This window comes from Kryptolebias marmoratus, linkage group LG1 (assembly GCF_001649575.2).
Source record: "Kryptolebias marmoratus isolate JLee-2015 linkage group LG1, ASM164957v2, whole genome shotgun sequence".
Classification (NCBI taxonomy): Eukaryota; Metazoa; Chordata; class Actinopteri; order Cyprinodontiformes; family Rivulidae; genus Kryptolebias; species Kryptolebias marmoratus.
In genome coordinates this window covers 28,405,962-28,414,421 of record NC_051430.1, presented here as the reverse complement: position 1 = coordinate 28,414,421, position 8,460 = coordinate 28,405,962, and the positions used below count along the sequence as shown (strand labels likewise).

Genomic DNA, 8,460 nt, shown 5'->3' with positions numbered 1-8,460 from the left:
AGTTTGTATGTAATGTATGAATATAATATACAAGTTTCACTTTTTAAATGGAATTACTGAAATCAATCTACTTTTTCATGATATTCTAATTTTATGACCAGCACCTGTATTCTCCTTCGATTCCACGAAGCTGAAAATGGCTAAAGGGCGATTCCACCTAATTTTTCACTACCTTCAGCATCTTTAATCTCCTCTAGTTAAAAAACTACAACACGTAGACACTTCAAACCTGGACCAGATTATTCTGCACTGATTGCAGAACATTTAAAACCAAGTGTGTGATCTGTGAAACCTTCATCTGATGTGTGAAACCTTAATCTGATTTTGTGACTTCAGCACTTTTTTTTTGCATCCGGACCACACTAGAACTGGTCCAGCTCCAAAACTACAACACCTCACTGGTATTTGATAAAAAGGTGAAATCTCTGCTAAAATCTTGTGTTTTGAATCAACATTCATATAAACTAATTCATGTCATTTCAGTGAGTCATCATGGTTGTGCTCTGAGTCCAAACACATGTCATATACACATTCAAGTCACTTGTTTTAAATAAATGCTTCCATTTTAATTAAATTTTGGTCTTCATTGTCACTGATGTGCAGGGGGATAATGAATAGTTGACCTCAGTATTTGTTAAAGTCTGGCTAAAGCTAATCAATATTGGCCAACACAAAAGTGGCTGCAACTTGGTCTGGTTTACAAATACTGAGCTGAAATTTGATCTGGTAGTAGCTGAGAGTCATTCCCATGTGACTTTTCACAGTATTCCATGAAACATGCGTAGCTTTTAAGATGATTTTAGTCTAAAACTCTGGCATGAAAGGCGGCGGGCGACATGCATTCCTTAAATAAATGCTGCACCTTAAATTCGCTGACCTGTCGCAGCATAAACACCTTTTTTCTGGGGGACGAAACTGTAATGAAGCTGATCAGATCTGATTCGAAGTCAGGGCCGTTAGTGGTTATGGTTTGGAGTTAGATTAAGTTTGAAGCCTCCTCTGACCGAATGAGTGCGTCCTGGTTTACTGCTCCTCAGAGGACATTTGCTCTTTGCTCATAAATAAAAGCCATGCATTATTCAGGGATGCTCCTTCAGCTAATGCCCCATAATGTGCCCAAACAGCCGTAATGTACTCTGCTTGTAAGGTGGCAGAGACCCCCTTCCTCTGACACACAAACACAGACGTCAACCCTCCACCCTCAGACATAACACGAAGTCTTTGTCTGAGTTGCTCTCAGGCTCCCATCTCGCCCTCAGATTGTTCCTAATTTTGAAAAACACCCATTTCACTTTTGATCCAAATTGCTCCTGCTCACAGTGTCGCTTTATTCCCATCGAACTCTGCACAATCTGTCCATAATTCTCCCTCATCACTGCCTCCCACCTCTCGCTCTTTGTGTCGTTTTCTTTTTTTTTTTATTATCACGGAAAATTCACCAAACGCACGATTGAAATTCTACAGTTGCCACCCTCTTTTACAGCCTCGACTGCGATCTAAACGGACCATTAGGATTTTGACCAAAAATGGATATAAGTTGTAATCTTATCAAATTAAACTCATACAGAAATAAACAACAAAAACAGCCTTTGGAGAAAGAAAGAAAAAGAGCATAAAATGGGTTTAAGGTGGAGTGTTTATCGCTGCTGCTTTGCTTGTCTGCACTTTATCGACTCTGCTTTATGTTCTAATCACTTTTTAATTGATCTGCCTGTTTACCGTCTCTGCTTTTAATTGCTTTGGTGGTTTGTGATCCTGTTTCGTTCGTCTCTTTGTGAAACAATTGAACTTTTCTGAAGTGTGAAATAACTCAGGTTTATAACGATTATGTTTTTATGAGGAATAATGGCTTTGCGAGGTTTCGTTTGTCTTCCTGTCAGGAGGGGAAACTTTTGGGCTGCTGGACTGACTTTGACACCATTTTAATCGAGAAACTCCTGTGATTAATGACTTTAAAGAATAAAAGTGTTGTAATGTATTGTATCATATCTTATTTTATTCAGACCCTCCAGGATTTCGCGATGTTGAGATCGCAACTATTACCGCAAAAGGAGCAGCGACCAAAGCCAAAATGTGCGCTAATGCTTCACATTTGCCCACAAAGATTTCAGCAAACCAGTTTCCTCCCCAGCTGCAGGAGAGTGGGGGGAAGCTGTTTTGCACCTCCTGCAGTGTAATCATGGAACGTAAACGCATTGACAAACACTTTGCGTCTGCAAAACATGTGAGGAGAGCTGCAGACGAGGGACAATCCAGAAATGGTCATGAATGTCAGTTTATAAGCTATCAAAGTTCTCAAATAAAGCACCTTTTGTTGGTAATTATCTTACAAAACTAGGAAGTATTTTTGGTTTATATATTAAAAGTTATAGTTGTTTATTGATTTTAGTAAAAAAAAAACAACGCAACTTTTCATTGCAACTTTTAGGAAAATGCCCCGCGAAATCAGGCATTTTAGCCCGCAACAATCACAAAAAATGCCCGTGAAATCCTGGAGGGACTGTTTATTGTATAGTGTTGTATCAAAATGCTTTGTATCACATATTATATTGTACTGTATCCTAATTTATTGTAATTGCATCATGATGCATTGTATGGCAGTGCTTTGTAACAGAGACTTAAATGCATAAAGGCTTTAAAGTGTTGATTTTATCAAACTCCTACATCAGTTTCATGCAGAGCTGCAGCACAGAATATGCACTTATTATGAACAAATAAAAACTTTAATCAGTGTTTTAGTTCTGCAAACAAATGAGAAGTTTTTTACGGTTAAATCTTCAGAGCGTTGGTAGTTTCAGTCAGCTCTGTGCAGCTGTAAAGTGACTCCAGCTCATTGTTTTGGTTTTCTGCAAACTTTAATACTCTGTTGCTGCTGTCGAACTCAGGGCCGCCACTGTTTGCAACGCCGTAAGCACTTAAGAGCAGAAACAGAAAGAAACGAGGGCGAACAAAGGTAAAAGTCCAAATCAGAAACATCTTTTCTCCACGTCTGTTCGGAGCGGCCCAGGCTCAAAGAAATAACACGACTTAAACGCCAAATTATGTAGAGGAGTCGCACATTGTGGTAAAACGGCACAAAAGTGTTGACAGCTTCACCGCTTCTGCAGAAATGGTTGAAAACTTATTCAAGACGAGATCATGAATTAGGTACAAATGGGGTTTCCAAGTACAGTCAAACTGCCCAAACCTTATTACCAATTCATTTTTTTTTTGTTATTTACAAATAAAACAGTACTTTTAGTGTATAAACCTCAGTTAAAAACAACTACTGGAAGTGAAAAATTAAATATCAGCGAAAGCAGAAATAAAAACAGGAACAAAAAAAATCTTATTTGGTTGAAATCTTATTTTAGTTCCACACAAGATTAGGTTGCCAAATTAAAAAAGGGTTCTTATTTTGCCAAGCCTCAACTAAATCTGGGTTTTGGTGATAAAAAAATCACAAAGAGCTTTTACCCCCAAACCCAACAAAGTCATTACACCGTCACCCTCTTCATCATCTGTTCTCCACGTCTTCATCAAACCAAAAAGAAAGATCCCAGCTGAGTTTTACTTAACTCTCTGATAGAAAGATTGTTTTTATAGGGAAATGTGTATTATATTGTGTCATGGTTTATCATTTTAACATATCATATATCTAATGTATCATATTATACTATACTGTACTTTATTGTAATAATTTATATTATTTAGTTTTTGTGTCATGTTGTATTGCATTTCATTATATCATACTTTATTATATTGTAATGCATTCCCGAACTTTTCAGCTTCTGAACCATAAAATAATAGTGACAAAGGTGTGTGACCCCATCTGTTGGCTGTTTAAATATCCAAAAATGCTAATAATCCTATTAAATAAGGACATAATGGCAACACAAACAGTCTTAACATCCATTACGTTATCATTTTAATCAATTTTGGACTTGTATTTCAAGTTTTTGTAATGAATATGGTGCAAACACAGCATAAAAACTTTTTAAAGGAGGAAAAAAAGTTTTTTATTGTAAATTGATATTTGGAGATTATCTAAGGACTTTGGGAATCGTTGTTGTAATGTATAGTATTGTACTCTTTTGTTATTGTATCATATTATATAGTTTTTGTATTATAATGTATTGTATTGCAGTTTATTGTATCACATTTTATTGCATCACATTGTACAGTAGCATATTTTATTGTACCATATATATAATATTGCATCTGATTTTATCATACCATATTGTATTGTATCGTAAAGTATTGTATCATAGGTATTTTTCTTTGTTTTCCTGGCACTAGAGTCACCAAAAATGACTTAAATGAGTTGTAACAGACTGTGCTTGTTAAGGGAAATGCATGTTTTTACAAAAGTGACGTCTTATGACATCAGTGAATTCCCTTCTCTTTAAATGAATCACTCAGTCTGATATTAGGGATGTTGTGGTTCAGATTGTGTGTCCACTTTAATTAAAATTTATAAATGACGAAACTAGACTCCAGTTTCTGTTTATGTTGTGGTGACTCTGGCGCTGAATACTCTTTTCATTTATTCGTTTGTTCGGTGACGTCAGATTCGATGGCGTTCCTGTGTGGGTTTTGGGTTTTGCGTGGGTTTGACCTTCAACTTTAGCCGCCGTTCATGCTCATCGCCCACAGTGCAAAAAATCCTGACTTAATGAGTGAGTTCATGAGTTACAGAGACCGAAAGTCATGGAAAACTTAGTCACAAACAATTTACACATAATTATCACTGAACTACAGTCATTTCATGAGATGTTTATGAGACTGGACACACTCTGCGTAACGTTGACCTCTCAAATGCCACTGATTGCTCACAGTTTGTTTTGAGACTCACACACACACCCACACACACACACACACACACACAAAGACCAGACAATGAGCCCATTCATCCATGAGCTCTCTCCGACTCGTTCTCCTTTGCTTGTATTATCTCTTTATAAACACAGTGAAGGTCAAAAACACGGCGGACACCAAGTTAGTCTCCTCAGAGTCTCCCTGACCTCGATCTGCTCTGACTGCTGCACGTTTAAATACTTTAGAGTCTGCATTGTCTTTCCTGGGGCCACTTAACTAATTAGCAGAGTGGGAGTGGCTTGTAAAGTGCAATTTGTGGACAAATACTGCTGTATTTTATCTGTCATTAAATCACAATCTGATGAAATGATGTTGTAAAGAACAGATATTATCAGTAACATAAATATGTCTTCCAGTGGAATGGGATAAGAGGAAGAAATACATTTATAATGAGCTGTTACCACTAATTGGTTATGATTAGAGACAGTTTAGTTACATGATTACAGTATGACCAGTTTATTGAATGAGAATAAAAGAGTGAACTGCTGTGGGAAAGTATGTTTTTCTTGCAGTTGTTTGGCCTTTGCTACCATTCTGACCTCTGGAGTTTCCCCGTTACTGCAATGCAAACAAAAGTTTACTGATTGCTCTTCGAGCTGAGCGAAACCCAAACCACTGAATTCTCACCGATTAAAAACAAAATTATGCACAAACTGCAACAACACTTCTTCTATCTGTTTTAAAATTACGTTGAGCTTAATAAACGATGCTAACTTTTTTCTATTTTTGGCAACTCAAAACTAAACAAGAATTAGATTAGCATTTTTTTTTTTACTTTTCTAGTTATAAATTTTGTCTTTTGGCTCCGCTCACAAAGCAAGAATCACTTCTTCTGCAAGATTTCTGAAACAATCAGCTTTAATGGCTTTACGTCACAACCCAATGTTTAATCTTCTGTAGCTTACAGGTGAATTATAAATAATAATAAAAGCAATGTGACCAGAAAGAAGCACCTATTAGAGGACATAAAGTCCAAGAAAGTGAGAGGAGATGAGGCTGAAGCAGCACAGGTGCAGAAACTTGCGGATGAGTTGCACAATCCTGGACTTTTTGTAGCTTTTCACCTGCTGCACTTTTCTGAAATACCGGATGTTGGTGGATAAATGTACAGGGTTGGGATATTCCTGCTTGAAAGAGGAAAATCAAACCAGAGTGAAATTTAAATATGGAAAGCAGGTCTTACCTGGCTGTTGTTCTTTTCCTTAGATTTCTCTCAGGGCGAGCATGTCTTCTTTTACTTTGTCTCCTTCTCTCTTCGCTCCCTTCCTCTCGGGTTTTGCTTCAGGTTTTGCTTCAGCTCCTGTGTGTGTGTGAGTCAAGTGTCTGAGCGAGTGTGTCGAGGCGTGTGTGAGCCTGAGCTGGTAACAGAGCGTCGACTGCTTTGTGCTGCCGACCTCGGCGAGTGTGTTATTGCAACTGACTGAGCGCCTGAGAGGGAGGGTGTGTGTGTGTGTGTGTAAGAGAGAGATTAGTTCACACACAAACACATCTCCGCCTGCAGGGAAACACCCCTCTCCTCCTTCCTCCTTCCTCCTTCCTCCTTCTTTTTCTTTTACATCAGGTTTGTTCTTTCATCTGATCACCTTGAAGGACTCATGATGGAGCGAAACATTTCCACTCCTCTTCCAGCGAGCGCCTCCATTTCTGCTCCCATCCAATCCTCCTGCTTGATTCTGGGTGTTAAACCTCCTCCTGTTGGCTTTCCTCCTCGTATCCCCCCTTTAGTTTGCTGTTCTGAGTCTCTTGAATCATGAATAAGTTACAAAGAACTGGCACAAAGGCAACAAAACAACCCAAATATCTGTGATGGGTTTCTCTCAGGAAGCCGCTGCCTTTTGTTTCACTTCATATAAACAAAAGAAGAATCCCCACATTTTGATGCATTTGCAGGAGGATGTTAATGGAAGAGGAAACCAACAGAATATATTATGAGAAGTGCTTCAACGATTGTGCAATGGCATCTTTTATAAAAAGTAGGAAAATTGCATTTTCTGGGAAAATGTAGCGTAAATGCAGAGAGCTGAATGACTTGACTGAAAACTGCTTAGTTATTAAGTTACTAAAGCTGAAGCAGGGCACTGGTTAGAAGCTAAAAAGGAGCAAAATGCAAACTAAAAGCTAAAGGAAGCAGAAAACTAGCTAAAAGAAGTAAAATGCTTGCAAAAAGCATCAAAATGATAGCTAAAAGCAGCAGAATGGTAACTAAAAGCAGCAGAATGGTAACTAAAAGCAGCAGAATGGTAACTAAAAGCAGCAGAATGGTAACTAAAGCAGCAGAATGGTAGCTAAAAGCAGCAGAATGGTAACTAAAAGTAGCAAAGGAAGAGAAAAACTGAGCCAATATGCTGAAAAAGATTGTAAACAGAATGTTTTTTGAAGGACTTGAAGCGATTTCAATGTATTTTTTGGGGGAAATACTTGTAAGTAAAAAAGGTAAGTATTTAAAAAGAATAAAAGTTACAAAAACCAAAAGTCACGGCTCCCATCTCCTGAACGAGCTGAACGTTTTGATATATGAACGGCTAAAATGGCACAAAGTACACAGAAGCAGCTAGATTGCAAAAAAAACAAAAAACAAATAAAACGTACAGACAAATAAAAACCAGGAACACAACAGTGTGATAATAACAATAAAAACAGATCAATAAAAAAACAATCAATACTTCTCCACAAAAACAGCCTGAATGAGCTCTCACTGATTAACGGCTGGAAAAAGACAGCCCCCAGTTTAACCTTGAGGAGACCCCCACCCCATCGGCTTTAAGCCCATCACAATGATTACTGTACGTAGCTTCAGCCTGCTAATCTGCTCTGGAGCCACATTAAACTGCTCCCCAGGAGGCCGAGCAGAAGTGAGGGGCGGCGGGCGGGGGGTTTCTTCGGGTATTTATGTGCCGTTATTTCAGGTTGGCGCTCCAACAATGGGAACCGGGGTTAACGCGAAGACTCAGCTTTAATTCGAGGATGTTATCGCGTACACGTGGGGTTGAGGAACTCGTTTCGAGCTCAACGCCGTCCCCCCCCGGGCACGAACGGCTGCCGCTGTTCTCAAAATGTGGATGCAGGCGACCTCATTTCTCAAATATTCAATATTCAACCCCGTCCCCTAACACTTCGGTCCACATGGCATTACTAAATGTTGCCCTGATTACAGTTCTGCCATCAATAAAACAACAAAAAACGCTCATCATGAATGCAAGCGTAAACTGGTTTTCTTTTCAGAGTCCTTCAATACAAAGTAACGTAATATTGTGTGAAGTTCAGGAACTCAAAGCTCCTGGGTAAAGAACAACGCTGGTGATAGTCTATATTTTTTATTGTCAGTCTTCCAGCGCCTTATTGAATACTTTATAACTTCCCTGCTGTGTTTGGCTGTCAGTTCCAACTCTCGGGGTTCCTCCTGAAGATCTATATCCTAAAGAAGAGTTCACACACACACACAAAAAAAATACTCCTTCAGCTTTTCATCTAGATATGCTGAAACAAAGGGAAATGGAGAGGCTTTAGGAGGATATGTTCTGCAGCAAATTAAATCTCTTTGTGTCCATTAAAGACTTCCTAAAGGAGAGTACATTAGCATGTTGTGTTTTAGTTTAAAGTGTT

General features: G+C 38.5%; 1 protein-coding gene across 1 annotated transcript in view; it reads right to left on the bottom strand.

The window, feature by feature from the left end:
* Positions 1–6,314, bottom strand: part of hs3st1l2 (heparan sulfate (glucosamine) 3-O-sulfotransferase 1-like 2) — a 35,202-nt gene extending 28,888 nt beyond the window's left edge. Inside the window, exon 1 of the mRNA XM_017427771.3 lies at positions 6,041–6,314. The gene's annotated coding sequence lies outside the window, so the exon portion shown is untranslated. The remainder of the gene's footprint in view (positions 1–6,040) is intronic.
* Positions 6,315–8,460: the final 2,146 nt, after the last annotated feature.